Source organism: Hemiscyllium ocellatum, assembly GCF_020745735.1.
Source record: "Hemiscyllium ocellatum isolate sHemOce1 chromosome 27 unlocalized genomic scaffold, sHemOce1.pat.X.cur. SUPER_27_unloc_18, whole genome shotgun sequence".
NCBI lineage: Eukaryota > Metazoa > Chordata > Chondrichthyes > Orectolobiformes > Hemiscylliidae > Hemiscyllium > Hemiscyllium ocellatum.
Window position 1 is genome coordinate 287,316 of NW_026867485.1, and position 24,830 is coordinate 312,145.

At 47.1% G+C, this 24,830-nt stretch overlaps 1 pseudogene; it reads left to right on the forward strand.

The window, feature by feature from the left end:
- Positions 1–583: 583 nt before the first annotated feature.
- LOC132807535 (zinc finger protein 721-like) overlaps positions 584–24,830 on the forward strand; it is a 73,609-nt pseudogene continuing 49,362 nt past the window's right edge.

Sequence of the window (24,830 nt, forward strand, 5' to 3'; positions counted from 1 at the left end):
ATGCAAGAAAGGTGTGAGGTTCAAGTCTGTATCCCAGTCCTGAGTCAAGTTACTCCTTAGGTCCGTTTTAAACCTTTCCCCACTCATCCTAAACTAATGTCCTGTAGTTCTGGCATTTCTTGAGGCAAATTAAATGTCTCACGTTTTTTCTAATCCTTTGGTCCCTCATCTTTCCAGAAGATTTTTCCCTCACGATTCCTGAAGAAGGGCTCATGCCCGAAACATCAATTCTCCTGCTCCTTGGAAACTGCCTGACCTGCTGCGCTTTTCCAGCAACACTTTTTCATCCCTCATCTTTCCCCACTCAACCTAAACCTATGCCCTCCAGTTAGTGATCGGCATTTGGACACTTCAAACCTGTCTGGAACGTAAGCATCTCTGAAGAGCATAATGCGCATGCACCTCGGTGTCAGCAAGCAGTGCGCATGTCCGCTGGTGTCAGCAAAAGACTGTGCACGCTCCTGGCTGTACGCACAAACGGCTCATAACCTACTTTTGATGGACCAATAGTGAACTCGGGAGGACCGGAAGGTGTCTAGTCCTCCTGCCAATCAGAGCACCGCTATTGTCTGAATGCGGAAGTTGGACAATGAGCTTCTGAAGCAGCTGCTGCTCCTGTCTCTCTGAATGAAGATTGAGCTTTACCCCAAACTGCAACTTTCTTCCTCTGTCCAACATCTGTGAGTACGGCACTCTCTTTTCTCACCGCCTGTTCCACTTTTTTTTCATTCTGGCGTTCAATTGTTGACTTGCAGCAACTGAAAGGAAAGGGAGTGAATTCAGGGAGGGGGACAGAGTGTAGAAATATTGGTCGAGAGTGTGGAGCTGGAAAAGCATAGCAGGTCAGGCAGCATCCGAGGAGCAGGAAAATCGACGTTTCAGGCAAAAGTCCTTCATCAGGAATTTTCCTGCTGCTCGGATGCTGCCTGACCCGCGTGCTTTTCCAGCACCACACTCTCGACTCTAATCTCCGGCATCTGCAGTACTTACTTTTGTCTAGAAATGTTGGTCCAGATCTGTGTCTCAATTGGCAAATACATGGCAAATGCATGACCACAATGTGATAATGTAACCTTTGCTGTGGGAAAACAAAAGCAGAAAGGAGGTGCATTGTTTTAATGGTGATATTTTGGGATATGGAGAAAGTGAAGAGTGCAGATGCTGGAGATCAGAGTTGACAAGTGTGGCCCTGGAAAAGAACAGCGGGTCAGACAGCATCCAAGGACCAGGAGAGTCGACGTTTTGGACACGAGCCGTTCATCAGGAATGTTATGTGGATGTACAAAGAGGTTTCAGTGTCTTTCTACACCAGTCAATACCAGTTGTCAGACAGGTGCACTAAGCAGTCAGCAGGGCAAGGTGTATTAGCAAGAGGAATTAAGTTCAGAGGTGGGGTAGGCCTTCCTGCGGTTAAGGGGTCATTGAATATATTCAAGGCTGAGTTCATCTGATTTTTGAACAACAATGAAGTGGATGGTTATGAGGGAACAGAAAAAAATGGTTTTAAGAACAGTTACAGAATCGTACAGCACAGAAACAGATACTTGATTTCATGCTGACTATATTCATAATCTAAACTTGTCCTACCTTGTTTGGCCTATATATCTCTGAACCTTTCCTATTCATAGGAGTAGAAATTAAAGCCATTCAGCTCACTGGGTCTGCCCAGACCATTCAATCGCGGCTGATAAGTGTCTGGATAGTTAACCCCTCGATCCCCTTGATACTCAAGAACTGTTTCTGTCTCAGTGTTAAATATCCTCAGTTACCTGGCCTCCACAGCCTTCTGTGGCAATGAGGTCCACCAGTTCACCACTCTCTAGCTAAAGAAATTTCTCCTAATCTCTGTTCTGAAAGGTCTTCCCTTTACTCTAAGGCTGTGCCCTCGGCTGCTAGTCTCTCCTTCCAATGGAAACATCTTCACAGCATCAACTCATCCAGGCCATTGAGTATTCTGTTTGTTTCAGTTAGATTCCCCTGAGTGTGGCCCTGTTAATCAGCATGAACCAGACCCTTCAGGATGAGGTACAGCAGGGATTAGGTTCAACAAAGTGAGAATGGAGGGAGTGTGTGGGATGGAGATTTTGAACTTCCAGGGAATAAGAATTACAGAGAGTTCACTATAAATTAGAATTGTTTGGATGGGGCAATGGGCCAGGGAGTGGCAGATGGAGATTAATTTAGGGAAATGTGATGTTTGCATTTTGGTAAGGCAATCCAGGCAGGACAGTTAAGGGAGTGTTTCAGAACAAAGAGACATTGAAGTGCAGGTTCATTGTTCCTTGGAAGTGCAGTCTCAGGTAGCCAGAATAGTGAAGAAGGCATTTTGTAAGCTTTCCTTTATTAGTCAGAGTATTGAGTATCGGAGTTGGGAGGTCATGTTGTGGCTGTACAGGACATTGGTTAGGCCACTTTTAAAATACTGCATTCAGTTCTGGTTTCCCTGCTACAGGAAATATGATGTGAAACTTTGAAACGGGTCAGAAAAGACTTAAAAAGGCTGCTGCCAGAGTTGGAGGGTTTGATCTACAGAGAGAGGCTGAATCGGTCAGGGATATTTTCCTGGAGCATCAGATGCTTGGGTGACCTTATAAGCGGCATGGATAGGGTGAATGCAAAACTAGAGAGCATACGTTTGAGGTGAGAGGGGAATGATTTAAAAGGGACATTAAGGGCAACTTGTTTCACACAGAAGGTGGTGCATGTATTGAATGAGCTGTCGTAGGAAGGGGTGGAGCCTGATACAATTACAGCATTTAAAAGGCATCTGGATGGGTACAAGAATAGGAAGCGTTTAGAGGGGTATGGGCCAAATGCTGGTAACTGGGACTAGATTAAGTTAGGATATCTGGGCGGCACATACGAGTTGGACTGAAGGGTCTGTTTCTGTGCTGTATGACTCTCTTGGTCTTTGGTGAAACCAGAAGTGTCATTGTGAAGACTGGACTTTCAGAGCAGCCTTCAAAGATGTTTTGTCCTTACTGGGAGCAGAAGAAGTTGCAATGAAATCTTTCATTTATGAGACAGCACCTGAGTGAGAGTACATCTGAGATTTTGGTGGAAAGTGGGATTTCATTGCACTGTGGGGATAAAACCCTACCCTATCCAGTCATTTCTGCTGGTGGGTGAGACCAGACCTCAAGATTAGTTGGAGTAGATTTAGGATAGAGATGAGGAAGAACTGCTTTTCCCAGAGAATAGTGAATCTATGTAATTCTCTGCCCAGGGAAGCAGTAGAGGCAGCTTAATTAAGTATATTCAGGACACAGTTAGATGGGTTTTTGCATGGTAAAGGTATTAAGGGTAGTTGGGACAATGCAGGGAGGAGAAGCTGAGACATTGGAGAGATCAGTCATGATCTAAATGAATGGCGAATCAGGCTCGACTGGCCAAATGACCTACTCCTGCTTCTATTACTATGAAACTCTAACCCTGCATTTCCCATGTCTAACCCACCTAACCTGCACATCTCTGGACATTATGGGCAATTTAGCATGGCCAATCTAAATCAAGGCCAGTGAGCAATACAGTGATGTGAAAAATGAACATCCGAGAATGACAGAAAGACATGGAGAGTAAATGTACCAGCAACCAAAACTGGATTATAAAGATCACAGAAATTGAAACTAAAAATGGTGTGTCTGAATGTGTGCTGCATTGCAACAAAAGTGAATGAATTGACTGCACACATTGAAGGGAATAATTAAAATATGGGACTCCTTACAGAGATATGGCTCCAGGATGACAAGGATTGGATCCTCAATATTGAGGAGGTGATCAAATGGAAAGCAAGATAAAGGGAGAGGGTTAGCACAGGTAATCAAAGCACTGATCACAGGGTAATCTGGTGTCAGCTCAGATTTCAGGTCCTGATTTCTCACCCCTCCTGGATTTCTGCTGATGCTTTGACCCCCACCCCCTTTTTTTTCCCTTCCGGAACAATAAGTCAATCCAGACCCCCAATCTCCCAGCCTGTTAACCATCCAGACCCCCAATCTCCCAGCCTGTTAACCATCCAGACACCGAGTGTAGTCATGGCAGGGAATAAAACAAGAAATATGAACCAAAATTAGAATTAAGTAGGTGCTTGTGCTTTATATTGTTCAATAGGAAGTAAACCAGAAATACTACTCCCCCAGGATTCCTACAGTGCCTTATTTGAGGAATTCTCTCACCCTTACATCGAGCTATTAGTACCCACTATGATTTACAACAATATTTATACCAACAGAAAAAAACGTATCTGTTGTCAAATTGACATAGAGATATACAGCATGGAAACAGATTTTTTCTCTCTGTCATGCACACACCTGCACAAGTCCATGGGGGTGAATTTGTGTTTGCAGAATGATATTTGCATATGCATTCTATTTTTCTCAAAAAAATGCACAATCTGCAGGCAATTAATACATGTAATATTTTGTAAATTTCACCTTGGAAATAGAACCAGTCTGACTCTAGACTGGGATACAGACAGATTCTGACCTCACGCCTTTAATGCATTGTTTGAGCTGAGGTGTCCCCTTCTGTTATAAAGCCTCAAAGTTATCCTGAGAAGGTGCCTTACAGGAAGTTTTGGGATTTACATATTAATGATATCTGCAATCCATTGTAAAAGATGAAAGACTTAACGATCCAGGTTTGTTCAATATATCATTTCAATGCCAGGACACTAATGTTTTTCCAGAAATTGTGTCTTATGATCTTACACTCCACAACCACCTGATGAAGGAGCAGCGCTCCAAATGCTCGTGCTTCCAAATAAACCTGTTGGACGACAACCTGGTGTTGTGTGATTTTTAACTTTGTCCAGGTAAGGTTTGATTGGCCGGGCCAAATTACCCATAGTGCCTAGGGAAGTGCAGGTTAGGTGGATAGGCGGTGCTAAATTAGCCACAGTGCCCAGGGATGTGCAGGTTAGATGTATTAGTCAGAGGGTAAATGTAGAGCAATAAGAGTAGGGGAATGGTGTGGTGAGGTTGCTATTCGGAGGTTGGTGTGGACTTGTTAGAACAGTGAGGGTTCTCTGAAGAGAAGGTGAGGAGGAGGGAAGCAGTGTAGTGGGGGAGAGGGGGAAGCAGTGGGTGGAATGCGGGGGGAGGAAATGTGTTCACTTGTAGCAACTGGAGTGAACCCAGGGAGGGAGCAGACTCTGCAAACTTGTGTCTTAATTACCCGGGTAAGGAGGGTTGGAAGGATAGGGTGTTGCTGTTTTCCCGAGTGCGTCAGAGTGTGAGGGGTAACCTGATAGACTTTTGTAAAATCATGAGGGGCATGGGTTGGGTAAATAAACGAGGTCTTTTCCTTGGGATGGGGAGTCCAGAACTCGAGGATAATAAATTTAAAGTGAGGGCAGGGGGAGGGAGACTGAAAAGAGACCTAAGGGGCAACATTTTCACACAGAGGATGGTGCATGTATGGAATGAGCTGCCAAAGGAAGTGGTGAAGGCAGGTACAATGACAACATTTAAAAGTCATCAGCATGAGTGTATGAAAAGGAAGGGCTCAAAGGGATATGGGTAAAACGCTGGCAAATGGGACGAGATTAATTTTGGATATCTGGTTGGGCACAGAAGAATTTGACCGAAGTGTCTGTTTCTGTGCTGTACATCTCGATGACTCTGGCTTTCCACGAATGTTTGTCATGTCTGTGTGTTCAGTCTCTCTGGTGGCGGGGTCAATGCCTTGATGGTTCATTTTGCTTCCCCCCACCCCCCATTTCCTGGGAATGTTAACCATTTTGTGCCTGGTTGTTCTTCAAGAACCTGCATTGGCATTATTTTGCTTCCCAAAGTCAGACCTGCTCACTCTCAGCAATATCCCAGTGTTGTGAAAGATATTAAATTTCAGGTGGAGTTATCCAAAACTCAAAGAGATGTCAGTCTTGACGTTTTTGCTTTTCTGCCCCTATAAGATCCTGAATCAACACCTTCAGGAGAATGAGTTAGAGCGGAGGGCGGGAGAGAGAGAGAGTGGGATAGTGCTTTCAATTTTGTGGAATAATAACACAAACAAATTGCTTGTTCTGAATTTTTATTTTGGACTGACAGTAATGAATTTTGTAATCTCTTTTTACAGAGTATTTGAAGATCTGAAGACGGAAGTTTCAAAATCAACAGATGAAGGACTTATGCCCAAAATGTCGACTCTCCTGCTCCTCAGGTGCTGCCTGACCTGCTGTGCTTTTTCAGCGTCGCACTTTTCGATACTGACTCTCCAGCGTCTGCAATCCTCACTTTGACGTCAGTGTCTGACAGTCACTCAATCCATCGGGACCACAACAATCTTTGACTGATTCTGTGAGAAGGATCAAAGCTTTTTGGTTCCTGTTTCAGTCCGTTTTCAACGTCAATGGGACTGGATGAGAGACCCTACTGTTGGAGTGCACTGAGTGTGGAGCCTGAAACAGTTATAAGGCCTGGAAAGAGGAATTCATGGAGGGGAGGAGCCCTACACGTGTTGTGTGCGGCTGAAGCTTCGGCCATGGAGAAACACGAGGAATCCTGCCCCATGGAGAAACCGTGGAAGTGTGGCGACTGTGGGAAAGATTTCCGTTTCCCATCTGCTCTGGAGATTCATCGGCGCAGTCACACCGGGGAAAGGCCATTCCCCTGCACAGAGTGTGGGAAGGCCTTCAGACATTCCTCCGACCTGGTGAGGCACCGGCGGGTCCACACCAGGGAGAGGCCCTTCAGCTGCCCTGAGTGTGGGAAGGCCTTCAGCAATTCCTCCGACCTGGTGAGGCACCGGCGAGTCCACACGGGGGAGCAGCCCTTCAGGTGCTCCACATGCGGGAAGGGCTTTACCCAGGCCTCCACCCTGTTGGCCCACCGGCAGGTCCACACTGGAGAGAGGCTGTTCCTCTGCACCGAATGTGGGAAGGGCTTCAGCAATTCCTTTGCCCTGCTGACCCACCAGCGGGTCCACACGGGAGAGAGGCCGTTCCCCTGCACAGAGTGCAGGAAGGCCTTCAACAGTTCCTCTGACAGGCTGAAGCACCAGCGGGTCCACACGGGGGAGAGGCCCTTCAGCTGCCCAGAGTGCAGGAAGGGCTTTACCCAGGCCTCTGACCTGCTGAGGCACCAGCGGGTCCACACAGGGGAGAGGCCATTCACCTGCTATCAGTGTGGGAAGAGCTTTAGCCGCTCCTCCCACCTGCAGAGACACCAGAGAGTTCACATGCCATCACAGGGGGTTTAAAGCAGCGACGGCTGAGTGCCTTTATCGACTGGACTATCAACCCAGTTCTGGGAGCTGCCAAGGCAGATGGCGGAATTGGAATTCGGTTAGAAATCTGGAGTTCAGAATCTAACAATGAAACAATTGTCAGGGAGGGGAGGGGGAACCCCCATCTGATTCACTCAACCTTTTTAGGGAAGGAAACTGTTGTTGTGGGAACGGATTCACTCACTCGTCCCAGTGCATCCTTTACCCGGGCTGACCTACACGTGACTCCAGACCCACAGCAGTCTGGTTGACTATTCTGCACGCTTCCCCACCCAACTCCAGCCGATGAGGCAGGGGGGAAACCTACTTAGAGACAAGGTATGGGTTTAAATTGGTGCATGAGGCAATACTTCTCCTAGTTTATGGCTATACCAAGGATCCAATTACAAAAGGACAACTCTGTGCTGACAAATAGTAAAGAAAGTGGGGGTGAGGGGGCGGGGGGAGAAGTGTGTGCGCTTTGACCTTGAGCTGTTTTTAAAAAATACTTTTTCTACACCTTTATTGCTGAGGGGATCTGAAGCTGTAACAAAGTTGGGTTGCAATAAAGATTACCTGAACTTACTGCCGGGCTCAGACTCTCATTGAAAGCTTTTGAGCTCCAGATGGTTTTTGTTTTTAAAGCTGCTCTATTCGTTCAGCCTCCTGCACTAAGTTTCCAATGTTATGTATCAGATGGAGCAGTGAATGAGTAGCTAGTATCATTAGATATTGTAAAATTTTTAGGAATGCAGGTACTGCGTTGTTTTATCAGCATTGTAAAGTTTCCTGGTGGAAGTGTGGGCTGTGTTCACTAGAAATGCTGTGGAGGTGTCAGTGTTGGACTGGTGTGCACAAAGTTAAAATCTCACAACACCAGGTTATAGTGCAACAGGTTTATTTGGAAGCACTAGCTTTCAGAGCGCTGCTCCTTCATCAGGGAGCTGTGGAGCAGGATCAGAAGACACAGATTTTATAGTAAAAGATCAGTGTCATGCAACTGAAATGATATATTGAACAAACCAAGATTGCTGTTAAGTCTTCCATCTTTTAGAATGGGTTGCAGGTTTCTGTTCATTAATATGTAAATCCCAGAACTACTTTTAATTCATGTTCTCAAGATGACTTAGGGTTTAATAAAAATAGGGGACATCTCAGCTCAGACAATGCATGAAAGGTGTGAGGTTCGGTCTGTCTGTATCCCAATTTTGAATCAGACTGGTTCTATTTCCAAAGTATGAGTTGATAAAATATGACATGGATTGATTGTCTTCATTAACTGCCTGCCGATGTTTCCACAAAAAGCACACATTGAATCTATCTACAAATATAATACTGCAAACGCAAATTCATCCCATGGACTTGTATGTATGTGCGTGCATGAGAGAGTAGTGTGAGTGCGTGTGTATTTTTGCATGTGTGTATGATGGAGTAGGAGCCTGTGAGGGTGTGTGCATTGGTGGATTTGTGTGTGTGTCTGAGAGAGACCATGTGTATGAGAGAGGGTCTGTGTGAGTGTGAGGGTGTAGTGGGGTCACCCAAGGTTATCCTCATGGGTTCTGAACTTGGCCATCAACTTCTGCTCAGCCACTGAAAACAGTTAAGCAGTGACACAATACACATTGGAGAGGACAGAGTGGCACTTGTCTCACAGAAGGTGGGAGGCTCTGGATGGTATCATCCAGGGTAAACACACGCTGGAGGGCCTTCGGCTCAGACAGATTCAGCTGGAAGCCAGGCTGCAGACACGGTGGTGGTGGTGGTGGTGGGTGGGGGGATCTTAACCGGACACTTTATTCTGGGAGATGGTCATTCCCCTCAGGACAGCCTTCTGATTGGGTCAGGGATTGTCTGCGTTCTCTGCAGTTGCCAGCAGGATGCCAGATGATATTATTGTCTGTCTGGTGCCAGGATTCAGGAACCAATAATAAGAGGGAGAGAGAATGGATGGTGATGACTCTACCTGGGAAATGGCTTATTTTTAAAATTAAGAATAGCTAAAATGATATAGTCAGAAACATTATTAAAGCATGATGAATTTCATAAAAAAGGTGCAGACATCTTTTGAAACTCGCATTGAAATATGTGCAGTTAGGCCACAGTTGAGGACAGGCTGTAATGGATGAATGGCCTATTCCTAGTCTTGTGAAATTGGCTCTGACTACGTCGAAAAACAATCGTAGAATTACACAGCACAGAAACAAAGCCTTCGGTCCCGAGTGACCACATATCCTAAATTAATCTAGTCTCATTTGCCAGCACTTTGCCCATATCCCTGTAACCCTTCCTGTTCATGTCCCCATCCAGATACCTTATAAATGTTGTAATTGTACCATTTCCTTTGGCAGCTCATTCAATACACGCACCACTCTCTGCGAGAAACAAGTTGCCCCATAGGACACTTTTAAGTTTTCCCTCTCACCCTAAAACTAATGTCTTCTACTTCTGGACCTTGCCACCCCAGGGGAAATACCTTGTCTATTTACATTATCTATGCCCCTCATGATTTTATAAACGTTTATAAGGTTACCCCCTCAGCCTCCAATACTCCAGGGAAAACAGCCCCAGCCTATTCAGCCTCTCCCTGGAGCTCCAACCCTAACAACATCCTTATACGTCGTTTCTCAACCCTTCCAAGTTTCACAACATTCTTCCCACTGAGTGATCAATAGGGCTGTGAACAATCTATTTTTGTTGGGGTGTAAGAGAGGGCATTTCTTGAGGCCAATTAACTTTCACACTGTTTTTATTTCTAATCCGAGGTCCCTCCAAATTTTTCCCCATTTACCCTAAACCTTTGCCCTCTAGTTTAGGACCCCAACCTTGGGGAAAAGATATACAAAAGTTGAGCAGCCAAACAAATGCAAAATGACTAAGAAGTCGAGCCACAGATGGGGAAAAGAAAGTGGCTCCAGCCTTTTTTCCTCCTCCTGGCATTTGGACACTTCAAACCTGTCAGTAACACCAGCTCCCAGGATCTCCAGCCTCTCTGTCAGCAAGCACTGCGCATGCTCCTCGGAGTCAGCAAAAAACTGCGCCGCCAGCTGCTCGGTGTCCGCGCACACGGCTCGCGTCCTTCTTTTGATGGACCAATAGGAAGCACTGGAGGACCGGAAAGAGACTGGTCCTCCTGCCAATCAGAGCGCCCCTATTGTCTGAATGCGGAAGTTGGAACATGAGCTTCGGAAGTTGCTGTTGTTGCTCCTCTCTCTGAATAAAGATTGAACTTCACTCTAGATTGCAACCTCCTTCCTCTGTCCAACATCTGTGAGTACGGCACTCTCTTTTCTCATCCTATTTTCCGTTTCTTTTCTAAATTCTGAGCTTCAATTGTTGACTTGCAGCAACTGAAAGGAAATGGGGTGAATCGGGGGTTGGGGGAACAGACTCTGCAAATGTTGGTTCAGGTCTGTCTCCATTGGCAAACGCAATAACACAATGTAATGATCTTGCCTTTGCTGTGGAAGAAAATGCGGAAAAAAGGTCATTGTTTAGATGCTTATATACTGGGCTGTGGAGAAAGTGAGGGCTGCACATGCTGGAGATTAGTCGAAAAGTGTGGTGCTGGAAAAGCACAGCAGGTCAGGCAGCATCCAGGACCAGGAGTGTTGGTGATTTGGTCACGAGCCCTTCATCAGGAATGATGTGTGGATGTACAATGGGGTCTCAGCAACCTTCCACACCAGTCACTGCCAGTTGTCAGACAGGGTGTAGCAAGCAATCAGCAAGGCAAGTGGTATATTAGCAGGAATTCAGAAGTTGGGATGGCTTTCTGTGATCAGGCAGTCATTGAATATATTCAAGCCTGCGTTCATCTGATTTCTGAACAACAAAGAAGTGGATGGTGATGGGGGAAGGCAAAAATAATGGTTTTAAGACCAGAACAGTTACAGTGTCATACAGCACAGAAACAGACACTTCAGTCCAGCTAGTCCATGCTGGCTATATTATAAACTAAACTAGTCCCACATAGTTTGGCTCTTATCCCTTTGAACCTTTCCTACTCATGTACTTATCCAAATGTCTTTTGAATGTTATTACTGTACCTATATCCATCACTTCCTCAGGACATTGATTCCACACACAAACCACTCTTTTTTTTCAAAAAAAGGTGTTCCTCATGTCTTTTTTAAAATTTTTCTCCCCTCTCCTTAAAAGTTTGCTCCCTAATCTTGAAACCCCCACCTGAAGGAAACAGCACCAGCCACTCACCTCATTGATACCCCTCTTGGTTTTATAAACTTCATAGGTAACCTCTCAACTTCCTGTGCTTCAGTGAAAAATGTCCCAGCCTATCCACCTAGATGTAGGTATATTCATATCCAGTTATGATCTGTTCGGTGCTGGTGCATGCTCAAAAGACCAAATGGCCTACTCCTGCTCCCAATTCTCTCACTCTGTGTCCAAGACAGCAAGAGACCATAAGACAGAGGAGCAGAAAGTAGGCCATTCAGCCCATCAGGTCTGCTCATACCACACAATCGTGGCTGATATGTTTCTCAACCCCATTCTCCCACTTCCTCCCCATAACCCTTGATACTCAAGAACTTATCTATCTCAGTCTTAAATATCCTCAGTGACCTGGCCTCCACAGCCTCATGTGGCAATGAATTCCATGGATTCACCACTCTCAGGCTGAAAAGTTTCTCCTTATCTCCCTTCTAAAAGGTCTTCCCTTTTCTAGTCTCTTTCAGGTCCTGGTCTCTCCCACTAATGGAAACATCTTCCCAATGCCCACTTTGTTTAGGCCTTTCAATGTTCTGTATGTTTCCATTAAATCTCCCCTGAGTGAGAGTGTGGGCCTGTGTTAAGGACTAATCCAGACCACTCAAAACATTTTTAAGCAGGCAGCCCCAGACCATAACTTTGTAATTTGGTTTAGTCAGTGTCTAGTGAAAATTATCTGGAGTAAATGAGCTCAGTTGACTACTAGATTTTAAAACAGTCAAAAAATGTATTCTCAAAATTATACAATGCAACACAAAGATCAGAATAAAGAACTCCTACAGAACTCAGCCTATCCAACTAGACTCAGTTATGCTGTTCTGAATATACACAACTGTCCCAATAAGCCAACTCCCTTTGAAACCCATTATAAATGGGACACATGCTTATAGGTTGAAGTTGAGAGACAGGAAAGAGAGAGAGAGAGTTTCCACACAGCTCCCTGTTGAACTTGCAACCAGTTCAAGACTGAACTAAAACTGCTCAGGTCACTTCTAAAACATGACCAATTTGGCCTGAAGTCACATCTGTTTAGATATAAACAAAAGGCCTCTCAAAATTCTTTTCATCTCTGTTCAAACCAGACTGATCAGAACCTGGCTGGTTTATTACCTCTCTGAAAAAAGTCATGGACAGCGTCTCCTTGAGCCAGGGAAAAGCTTTTAGTCCAAAAAAGGAACTAGCTTTGTGACACCTGTTAATCAGCATGAACCAGACCCTTCAGGATGAGATGCAGCAGGAAATAGGTTCAACAAAGTGAGAATGGAGGGAGATTGCGTGGGATGGAGATTTTCAGCTTCCAGGGAATTAGAGAGGAAAAAGAGTTTGCTGTAAATTAGAATTGATCGGATGGGCCAATGGGCTGAGGAGTGGCAGATGGAGTTTAATTTAGAGAAATGTGAAGTGTTGCATTTTGGTCAAGCAATCCAGGCAGGACTGACACAGTGAAGGGGAGTGTCACAGAACAGAGAGACCTTGGAATGCAGGTTCATAGTTCCTTGAAAGTGAGTCTTAGGAGGTCATGGAGTGGCTGTACAGGACATTGGTTAGACCACTTTTAGAACACTGTGTTCAGTTCTGATCTCCCTACTACAGGAAAGATGTTGTGAAACTTTGAAAGGGTTCAGAAAGGATTTTCAAGGCTGTTGCCAGAGTTGGAGTGTTTGAGACACAGGAAGAGGCTAAATAGGCCAGGGATATTTTCCGTGGAGCATTGGAGGTTGAGGGGTGACCTTATAGATGTTTATAAGGGGCAGGATAGGGTGAGTACCCAGGTTAGGGGAGTTCAAAACTAGGCAGCATATGTTTGCGGTGAGAGGGAATGATTTAAAAGGGACCTGAGGAGCAACTTTTTCACAGAGGGTGGTAGAGGCTGATACAATTCCTACAAAATTTAAAAGGTATCTGGATGGGAATATGAAGAGGAAGGGTTTAGGGGGATATGGGCCAAATGCTAGCAAATTATTTAGATTAATTTAGGACGACTTGTTGGCACAGATGAGTTGGGTCGAAGGGTCTGTTTCCGTGCTGTATGACTGTAATCGTCTTTGGTGAAAGCAGAAGTGTGGTTGTGAAGACTGGACTTTCAGAGCAGCTTTCAAAGATGTTTTGCCTTGACTGAGAACAGAAGAAGTTGCAATTAAATCTTTCATTTGTGAGACAGCAACTGAGTGAGTGAATACATCCTGGAAAGTGGAAATTCATTGAACTGTGGGGATGAAGCCCTACCCTATCCAGTCATTTCTGCTGGTAGATGAGACCAGGCTTCAACATGAGGGGGAGTAGATTTAGGAGAGAGATGAGGAGGAACTGCTTTTCCTGGAGAGTAGTGAATCTATGGGCAATTTAGCACGGCCAATCCAAATCAAGGCCAGTGAGCAATGTCGTGATCTGGAGAATTAACATCAGAGAATGATAGAAAGGGACAACGAGAGTAAATATACCAGCAATCAAAACTGGATTCTAAAGATCACAAAAATTGAAAATAAAAACGGTGTGTCTGAATGTGTGCTGCATTGTAACAAAAGCGAATGAATTGACTGCACACATTGAAGAGAATAATTATGATCTGAGACTCCTGCCAGAAACTTGGCTTCAGAATGACAAGGATTGGATTCTGAATATTGAGGGAAGAGTCAAATGGAAAGCAGGATAATGGGAGAGGTGCTAATGAAAGCACAGATCACAGGGGAATCTGGTGTCAGCTCGGATTTCAGGTCCTGGTTTCTCTGTCTTCTGTTGATTTTCCTGTTCCAACAGAGTAAGATGTGGGTCTGCTCTCAGCTCTGCTGGATTTCTGCTGAAGCTTTGACCCCATCCCCCCCACCCTCACCCCCACCCCTTTACACCTTCTGGAACAATAAAACATTCAGTCAATTGAGACCCAACCAACAGTCTCCCAATCTCTCAAACCAATCAGACACAAGAGTGTAGTCATTGCATGGAATCAAACAAGAAAAATGAAACAAAGTTAAAAATATATAGGTGCTTCTGCTTAATTAGATTAGATTCCTATAGTATGGAAGCAGGCCCGTCCACACTGATCCTCCGAAGAGTAACCAACCCAGACCCATTCCTCTACATTTACCCCTATCTAATGCACCTAACATTATGGGCATCGTGGGTGGCACGGTGGCACAGCGGTTAGCACTGCTGCCTGACAGCGCCAGAGACCCGGGTTCAATTCCCGCCTCAGGAGTTTGCACATTCTCCTCATGTCTGCGTGGGTTTCCTCCCACAGTCCAAAAATGTGCAGGTCAGGTGAATTGGCCGTGCTAAATTGCCCGTAGTGTTCGGTGAAGGGGTAAATGTAGGGGAATGGGTCTGGGTGGATTGCGCTTCGGTGGAGGGCTTGTTTCCACACTGTAAGTAATCTAATCTAAATTTAGCATGACCTGACTGTGGGAGGAAACTGGAGTACCCGAGGAGAATGTGCAAACCCCCTGAGGCGGGAATTGAACCCGGGTCCCTTGTGCTGAGAGGTAGCAGTACTAACAACCACTGAGCCACCATGCTGTCCCAAATGTTTCTTCATTGGGAAGTAAGCCAGAAATAGAGCTTTCCCAGGATTCTTATAAGTGCACTACTTGAGGAATACTCTCTCCCTCACATCTAACTATTATCACCCAGCTGTGATTTACAACAATATTTACACCAACGTAAATAAAGCATCTGTTATCGTATAGACATAGAGATATACAGCACGGAAAGAGACTTTTTCTCTCCCTCATGCATGCACACACGTAATTGACAGAAAGTTTTACATAATTACATATGTAAGATTTTCACAACTACACGACGGCTGGAGGAGGAGCGCCTCATCTTCCGCCTGGGAACCCTCCAACCACAAGGTATGAATTCAGATTTCTCCAGCTTCCTCATTTCCCCTCCCCCCACCTTGTCTCAGTCGGTTCCCTCAACTCAGCACCGCCCTCCTAACCTGCAATCCTCTTCCTGACCTCTCCGCCCCCACCCCACTCCGGCCTATCACCCTCACCTTGACCTCCTTCCACCTATCCCACCTCCATCGCCCCTCCCCCTAGTCCCTCCTCCCTACCTTTTATCTCAGCCTGCTTGGCTCTCTCTCTCTTATTCCTGATGAAGGGCTTATGCTCGAAACGTTGAATTCCCTATCCCTGAGATGCTGCCTGGCCTGCTGTGCTTTGACCAGCAACACATTTGCAGCTGTGATCTCCAGCATCTGCAGACCTCATTTTTTACTCGAAGATTTTAACCTACTGCGAATCCTCTTGCAAGGATGCCTTCCTTGAAGAAGCTCTCTTCCTCCCTCTACAAGGATTTCAGTGAGTCCCTCTCTCACTGCACCCCCCAGGTCATCTCCTCTGCACAGAAGCTCTTCAGCCACGTTCTCAAACAGACCCGTTACCACAGCCACATCTCCTTCCTCAGCACCTGCCTACGGAACCGACTGATCCCACACGGACTCCGAACTACATTCCAACCAACAAAATTTGGACCCAACCAGGACAACCTGTACCTACAACAAATCCGAAGCCTCCAGCAACAGACCTCCCTCCAGATCCTCCGCTCCACCCTTGCAGCCATGCGTCGCCACTTACATACCTGCAACCCATTCTAAACGATGAAAGACTTAATCCCGGTCTGTTTAATATGTAATTTCAATGGCAGGACGCTGTAATGTTTTTTCCATGAATTCTGTGCCTTATGATCTTATTCTCCACAATCACCTGATGATGGAGCCGCGCTGTTAACACCAGTCCTTCCAAATAAACCTGTTGGGTGTTTGATTTTTAACTTTGTCCAGGTTAGGTTGGATTGGCCAAGCTAAATTACCCGTAGTGTTGAGGGATGTGCACGTTAGGTGCATTATTCAGGGTGGTAGGGGGATGGGTGTAGGTGGGTTACCCTTCGGAGGGTCGGTATGGACTCCTTGGGCCGAGTGGCCTGCTTCCACACTCTGGGAATTCTCTGAAAGGAAGGGATTACCCTGTTGCAAACTGCAGGGCTGCGCAGGCGCAGTGCGCGGAGCTGTTGTCGGCCTTTCCCCGCCCCCTCGCTATATCTATGACGTCACAACGCGGAAGTGGCCCTGTCAGTTTCAGAGTGAAACTCCCTCCCTCTGGGCAACTCTTCATCCCGGGAGGGAGTGGGGGTCAGTCTGTTCACTTGTAGCAACTGGAGTGATTCCAGGGAGGGGGCAGACTCTGCAAACTCAGGTCTGTGTCTGAATTACCCGGGTGAGGAGGGACGGAGGGATGGGATGGGGCTGTTTTCCCCATCGCGCCAGAGTCTGAAGGGTAACATTACAGACTTTTTATAAAAGCATGAGGGGCATGGATAGGGTCAAATAGACAAGGTCTTTTCCTTGGGATGGGGAAGTACAGGACTAGGGGGTAATAGGTTTAAGGCGGGGTTGGGGGGAAGACTTAAAAGGGATCTAAGGGGCAACTTTTTCATGCAGAGTATGATGCGTGTAAGGAATGAGCTGCCAGAGGAAATGGTGGATGCTGGTACAATTACGGCATTTAAAAGGCATCTGGATGGGTGTTTGAATAGGAAGGGTTCAGAGGGATATGGACCAAGTGCTGACAAATGGGACTAGATTGATTTTGAGTATCTGGTTGGCATGGAAGAGATTGACCGAAGGGTCTGTTTCTGTGCTGTTTATCTCTATGACTCTGGCTTTCTACTAACATTTGCCACGTCTGTATGTTCAGTTTCTCTCTGGTGTCGGTGTTAATGCTTCCCCCCCCCCCCCCCCACCCCCCCCCCCCCACTTCCCCGGGACGTTAATGTGAGAACAGAGGGGGAGCGGGAGGGAGAGAGTGAGATGGTGCTTTCAATTTTGCGGAATAACGAAGGAAACGAATGTTCCCCCAAAAGTAGAGTTGCTTGTTCTGAATTTCTATCCTGGACTGACGCTGATGACTTTTGTAATCTCTTTTTACAGAGTATTTGACGATCTGAGGACAAAAGTTTCAAAATTAACTGAAGAAGGGCTTATGCCTGAAACGTCAACTTTCCTGCTCTTCGGATGCTGCCTGACCAGCTGTGCTTTTCCAGCACCGCACGTTTCAGCACCGACAGTCCAGTAACTACAATCCTCACTTTGTCGTCAATGTCTGACAGTCATTCAATCCATCGAGACTGTAATAATTTTTTACTGTGATTCTGTGAGAAGGAGCAAAGTTTTTTGGTTCCTGTTTAAGTACGTTTTCAGCATCAGTCGGACTGGATGAGAGACCCTACTGTTGCAGCGCATTGAGTGTGAAGCCAGAAACAGCTCTACAGCCTGGAAAGAGGAATTCACGGTGAGGAGGGGCTCTACACGCATTTGTGTACAGCTGAAGCTGCGGCCATGGAGAAACCTGAGGAATCCCACCCCGTGGAGGAATCGTGGAAGTGTGGTGACTGCGGGAAAGGCTTCCGTGCTCCATCTGCCCTGGAGATTCATCGGCGCAGTCACACCGGAGAGAGGCCATTCATCTGCCCCAGTGTGGGAAGGCCTTCAGCAATTCCTCTGCCCTTATGAGGCACCGGTGGGTCCACACAGGGGAGAGGCCCTTCAGCTGCCCCGATTGTGGGAAGGACTTCAGTTATTCTTCTGACCTGCAGACCCATCGACGGGTCCACACGGGGGAGAGGCCGTTCTCCTGCACTGTGTGTGGGAAGGCCTTCAGCACCTCCTCCACCCTCCTGACCCACTGGCGGGTCCACACTGGGGAGAGGCCATTCACTTGTTCCGAGTGCAGGAAGGGATTCACTCAGGAGGGCAAGTTGCGGATGCACCAGCGGGTCCACACTGGGAAGAAGCCTTTCAGCTGCCCCGAGTGTGGGAAGGCCTTCAACGATTCCTCTTCCCTTCAGACCCACAAGTGGGTCCACATGCAGGAGAGGCCGTTCCCCTGCACAGAGTGCGGCAAGCTCTTCAGCAATTCCTCCACCCTGCTGAAGCACCAGCGGGTCCACACAGGGGAGAGGCCCTTCAGCTGCCCCGAGTGTGGGAAGGGCTTTACCCAGATGTCCGTCCTGCTGATCCACCAGCGGATCCACATCAGTGAGAAGCCTTTCTGCTGCCCTGAGTGTGGGAAGGGATTCACTCAGAAGGGCAACTTGCGCACGCACCAGCGGGTCCACACAGGGGAGAGGCCCTTCAGCTGCCCCAAGTGCGGAAATGCCTTCAGCGATTCCTCCACCCTACTGAAGCACCAACGGGTCCACACGGGGAAGAGGCCATTCCCCTGCCCCGAGTGTGGGAAGGCCTTTAGCAATTCCTCCGACCTGCTGAAGCACCAGCGTGTCCACACGGGGGAGAAGCCCTTCAGCTGTCCCGAATGTGGGAAGGCCTTCAGCGATTCCTCCGCCCTGGTGAAGCACCGGCGGGTCCACACGGGGGAGAGGTCCTTCAGCTGCCCCGAGTGTGGGAAGGGCTTTACCCGGGCAGCCACCCTGCGGAGGCACCAAGGAGTTCATGTGCTATCACAGGGGGATTGAAGGAGCGACTGCTGAGTGCCATTATGGACTGGGCTATCAACCCAGTTCTGGAACTCCCAGGTTTGAATCCCACCGCAGCAGATCGCAGATTTGGAATTCGGTCAGAAATCTGGAGGTCAGAATCGAACAATGAAACCATTGGGCGGGGTCGGGGGAAGCCCCATTCTGATTCAGTCACATCCTTTTTAGGGAAGGAAACTGCTGTTGTTGTTCTCTCAGTCGTCCCAGCTGCATCCTTTACCTGGTCTGGCCTACACGTGACTGCAGACCTACAGCAGTGTAGTTGACTCCACCTGCTCCCACCCACTTCTTTCCCTCCCGGCAGATGGGCAGGGAGAAACTTACTTGGAGACAGGGTATGGGTTGAAATCGCTGAGTGAGGCAATACTTCCTCCAGGTTAAGGCTGTAACAAAGATCCAATTACAAAGGGACAAGTCAGTGGTGACCAATAGTAAAGAAAGTGGGGGGTTGGGCTTTGATCTTGAGCTGTTTAAAAAGCAGCTACTTTTTCAACACCTTTTTGCTGAGGTGATCTGGAGCTGTAACAAAGTTGGGTTGCAATGAAGGTAACCTGAACTCTCTGGACGAGCTGACCAAGGCCCTTGAGTCCTTCGAAAAGAATAAAACTCCCGGAAGCTACGGCTTACCGGTCGAGCTCTATTCCGCTCTGTGGGACTTGATTGGCCAGGACCTGCGGAGGTGTATGTCAGTATGCTTCGAGCAGGTACCATGAGTGAATCCATGAGGAAAGGCATCATCACCTTCATCTACAAGCGGAAGGGGGAGAGGGAGGAATTCAAAAATTGGAGACCAATTTCACTGTTGAATGCGGATTACAAAATCCTGTCAAAGGTAATCGCCAACCGGGTCAGGTCTGCTCTGGGGTCGGTGATTCACCCTGACCAAACCTGTGCTGTGCCAGGCAGGAAGATCACTGAGAGTATCGCACTCCTCAGGAATACGATCGCCTACAAGCAGGACAGAGGGTTGGACACTTGCCTGATCAGCCTGGACCAGGAGAAAGCCTTTGACAGGATATCACACAGGTATATGAAAGATGTTCTCTCCAAAATGGGCTTTGGGGAGGGAATCTGCAATTGGATCAGACTGCTCTACACCAACATCATCAGTGCAGTCTCAATCAATGGGTGGGAATCAGATAGCTTCCCAGTCCGATCTGGAGTCAGGCAGGGCTGCCCTCTCTCTCCTGCCTTGTTTGTGTGCTGCATAGAGCCATTTGCCAAGTCTATCAGGAAGGATGCAAGCCTGAGAGGGTTGACTATTCCTAGTAGCGGGGGCCTGCAGGTTAAGGCCTCCCTGTACATGGATGACGTTGCCATTTTCTGCTCAGATCCGCTGTCCGTGCGCAGACTCATGTCCATTTGTGACCAGTTCGAATGGGCCTCGAGGGCCAAGGTAAACCGAGGCAAGAGCGAGGCCATGCTCTTCAGGAACTGGGCCGACCAATGCTCGATCCCCTTCACCGTCAGGACCCACCACCTGAAGGTGCTGGGTATTTGTTTCGGGGGGGCTGGGGCGCGTGCCAAGTCTTGGGAGGAGCGTATCAGCAAAGTGAGGCAGAAACTGGGCAGATGGAAGCTACGGTCGCTCTCCATCACGGAAAAAAACCTGGTCATCAGGTGTGAGGCACTGTCATTGCTATTATACATGGCACAGATCTGGCCTATTCCCAGAATCTGTGCAGCTGCAGTCACCCGGGCCATCTTCCAGTTTATATGGAGATCAATGATGGACTGGGTCTGAAGGGACTCGCTGTACAAAGATCTGGGCAACGGGGGAAAAAATACACCCAATGCCACCCTCACCCTGATGGCCACCTTTGTGTGTGGCTGCATCAAGCTGTGTGTGGATCCCTGGTACGCAAACACCAAGTGTCACTACGTACTGAGGTTCTACCTGTCCCCGGTGTTGCGAAGGATGGGCCTGGCCTCGCTGCCGCGGAACGCTCCGAGTAGTTGGACCGTTCCGTATCACCTGTCCTTCGTGGAGAAGTTTATGAAGAAAAACACCTTTGACCACAAGTCCATCAGGAAGTGGTCAGCACGTAGTGTCCCTGAGACCCTTTGGAAAAGGAGAGGGCGGATCCTATCGAGTGGTTCCCTGAGCAGACTGTCAAAGCCATTTGGCAGAATGCCTCATCGCCAGAACTTTCCAACAAGCACCAAGACATGGCTTGGCTGGTGGTGAGAAGGGTTCTACCTGTGAGATCCTTTATGCACGCCCGGACTCTCTGCCGCACCGCACGCTGCCCTCGAAGCGGCTGCGGGGGTGGAGGGGTGGGGGGGAACGAGACTGTCACACACCTCCTTCTGGAATGTGCCTACGCAGATGAAGTCTGGAGAGGAATGCAAGTGGTGTTTGTCGAGGTTCGTTCCGAGCAGCGCCGTGACGCGGGACTCCGTGCTCTACGGCCTGTTCCCCGGGACGCACACCGAGACAAATATCAACTGTGCCTGGAGGATCATCAACTTGGTGAAGGACGCTCTCTGGGTGGTCTGAAACCTGTTGATCTTCCAGCTGAAGGAGTTGACCCAGACTGAGTGTTGCAGACTGGCACATTCCAAGGTCCAGGACTACGTGTTGAGGGACGCGCTGAAGCTTGGGGCAACTGCCACTAAGGCACGGTGGGGAAAGACCACTGTGTAACGTCTGCCTGCCTAATGAAGAACAGGGGGCCCATGCAGTCATTTGGACTCTGCTGACACCTCAGCTCAATATATGGGCATATGATTGAAAAATGTACAGACCTGTATATAAAAATGATAAATTCTGATCTTTGTATGTAAATGTTTACATATGTATGGCATGACCAACTGTACAAACCATCAAATTATTTTATGAATATATTTTTGAAATAAAAAATTATTGTATCAGACATGCGAGCTGTGCAAGGTTACCTTATGACATCTCCCACTTAGTTTAGACTGGCACTTCTTTATAGGAACTTATCTCGGCACCAGACACCTAACTCAGCTGGGTAGGTTTCTCCCACCTGATGGACAGCTCAAGGCCTGTAGGAGTGATCAGTCAAGCACACACAGATCTGTCAATTAACTTCTCTTCCTTATGAATTATTGTCTTTCACTGTTATCTGTCTAATTAAGAACATGCAATGTTTTTGTAAACTTTTGTATAAAGGAAGCCACTTTGTATCAGTACATTGGAGTAGCCTGCTGGGGCACTTGAAGAGCTGCTACCCTACACTGCTAGGTTATTAGAACCTAGTTAGTTCAGCGTTTGGGTATCAGTGTTACATTGTAACAGTGATGCTACGAGTGAATAAAGGGGATGACTAAGATTAAACTAAACTGTCTGTAAGAGGTTTTTATTCCAGACCTCCAAAGAGTATGATCTTTGGGACGAACCAAGAAAGAGAGGCTTACGGGTTTGAGTCCATAAGGGCTTCCCTAGGCCATGTCAAATCTGTACTTTAACAATAGCAGGGGATAAAACAAGAAAAATGAAAGAAAATTAGACATAAATGCACATTTGGTGCTCATGCTTAAAGGTTGTTCATTAGATAGTAAACCAGAATTGGAGTCTCCCAGGATTCTTATCATGCCCTACTTGTGGAATTCCCACTCCCTTACATCTAAGTATTAGTACCCAGCTATGACTTATAACAATACTTTCATCAACAGAAATAAAACGTCTGTTATCTAATAGACATAGAAATATACAACACGGAAATAGACTTTTTGATCCAACACATCCATGCTATCCTATATAAGTCTAGTGACCCATTTGCCAGCATTTAGCCCATATCCCTCCAAACCCTTCCTATTCACACACCCATCCAGGTGCCTTTTAAATGCTGTAATTGTACCAGCCTCCACCACCACTCTGGCCTATTTACTCTACCCACCCTTCAGGATTGTATGAACCTCTACCCGGTCACCCTCAGCCCCGACACTCCAGGGGCAACAGCCCCATCCTATTCAGCCTCTCCTTATACCACAAATTAACCAACACTGGCGACATCCTTATCAATCTGTCCTTCACCCTTTCAAGTTTTACAACATCCTTCATGTCCTATAGCAGGGAAACCAGAATCGAATGCAATATTTCAAAAGCGGCCTAACCAGTGTCCTAGACAGCTGCACTGTGACCTCCCAACTCCTACACCCAATGGATTCAATGGGCCAAATGGCCTTTTTCTGCACTGCAGGGATTTTATGATTGCTTCATATAGTGTATATCTGATATTCACTGTTGTACAGGCTGCATGGCTATGAATGTTCACCTTCTAATGTTGTAATGGAATTACATCCTGTATTTCTTGTAATAATTTTTATTTAATAGGTCAGCAGGAAGTCATTCAGCAACTTTACTGGCTTTCTTTTCTGAAGGATCCTTGACATGTCATTTTCAAAACCTTGACTCAGCTCCATTTCCAGCCTCTTTGTAGGAAGGTTGTTCCAGGTCATTGTCACCTAAATGAAGTTTTCCTCTTAATATATACTTCACGCTACCTGGCTGCGTGAGGGTTTTCGGATTTTTGTGTCATGGATAATATATGATCAGCAGGTATCTGGCAATCTACAGGAATTGTCACCGATGTTATGTTCATTTGACTGGACTGACCGTGATCAATTATTTTGTGATTTTATTTGCAGGAAGACATGGGGAAGAAATCTGAAACCAAAAGACACATCAACTTCTGGCAGAGCCACTTGATTCACTGGGACTTTAATATCAGCAGCCATTCACATCGAGAAGACATGTTTGCTTTTGTTTGCTTGAGAGATTTTGGACACTGGTGTGGCAGGAAGAATACTGAGACACCTGAGTGAGGGAGATTCAATGCGCTAACTGTGGAAAGTGCTTCATACCATTTACTCAGCTTGGAGGATCAAAATCTCACCCCTCACGGTGGGGAGAGACTGTGTACCCTTTCCGTTTGTAATTTGAAACACAGAGTGACACAAGGAAAGCTTCCCCCCATGTGGAAATGTTGGTACTGTGGGAGAAGATGCCCTTTCCTATCGATGTTGGAACCCCACAGACGCGTTTACATGGAGGAAAGGGGAGAGGCTGTTCACCCGCTCCGTGTGCAGACAGGGATTTAGTGAGACGGGCCATCTGCAGACGCACCAGCGGGTCCATGTGGAAGAGATGCCGTAGAAGTGCTCCATGTGCGGGAGGGAGTTCACTCGGTCATCTACACTGCTGGCCCACCAGCGGGTCCACACCGGAGAGAGGCCATTCACTTGCTCACCGTGCTGGAAGGGCTTCACCCCCTCCTCCCACCTACAGAGACACCAGTGAGTTCACCTGCCATTGAAGGAGCTTCAGCCGAATGCCATTATCGACTGCATTAATAACTCAGTTCTGGGGACTCCTGGGTTTGAATAGCAGACGGTGGAGTTGGAAGTCAGTCAGAAACCTGGAGTTCAGAACCCCATGATGAGAAAAACATCCCTATCTGATTCACTCATGTTTTAGGGAAGGAAACTGCTGTTGTGGGAAAGGAATCACTCAGTCGTCCAGCTGCAGGCTTTACCTGGTCTGGTCTACACATGACTCCAGACCCACAGCAGTCTGGTTGACTCGCGACAGCCCCACGGCAAATGAGCGGGGAGAATCTTACTTGGAGACAAGGTATGGGTTGCAATTGCTGAGTGAAGCAATACTTCCTCCGGGTTACGGCTGTACCAAGGATCCAATTACAAAGGGACAACTCAGCTGACCAACAGTGAAGAAAGTGGGGTGTAGGGGAATGTGTACGCTTTGACCTTGAGCTGTTAAAAATGCAAATAAACTACATTTTCTATGCCTATTTGCTGGGGAGATCTGAAGCTGTAACAAAGTGGGTCACAATAAAAGTTAGGCAGCATCTGAGGAGCAGGAAAATCGACATTCCAGGCAAAAGCTGATTCCTGATGAAGGGCTTTTGCCCGAA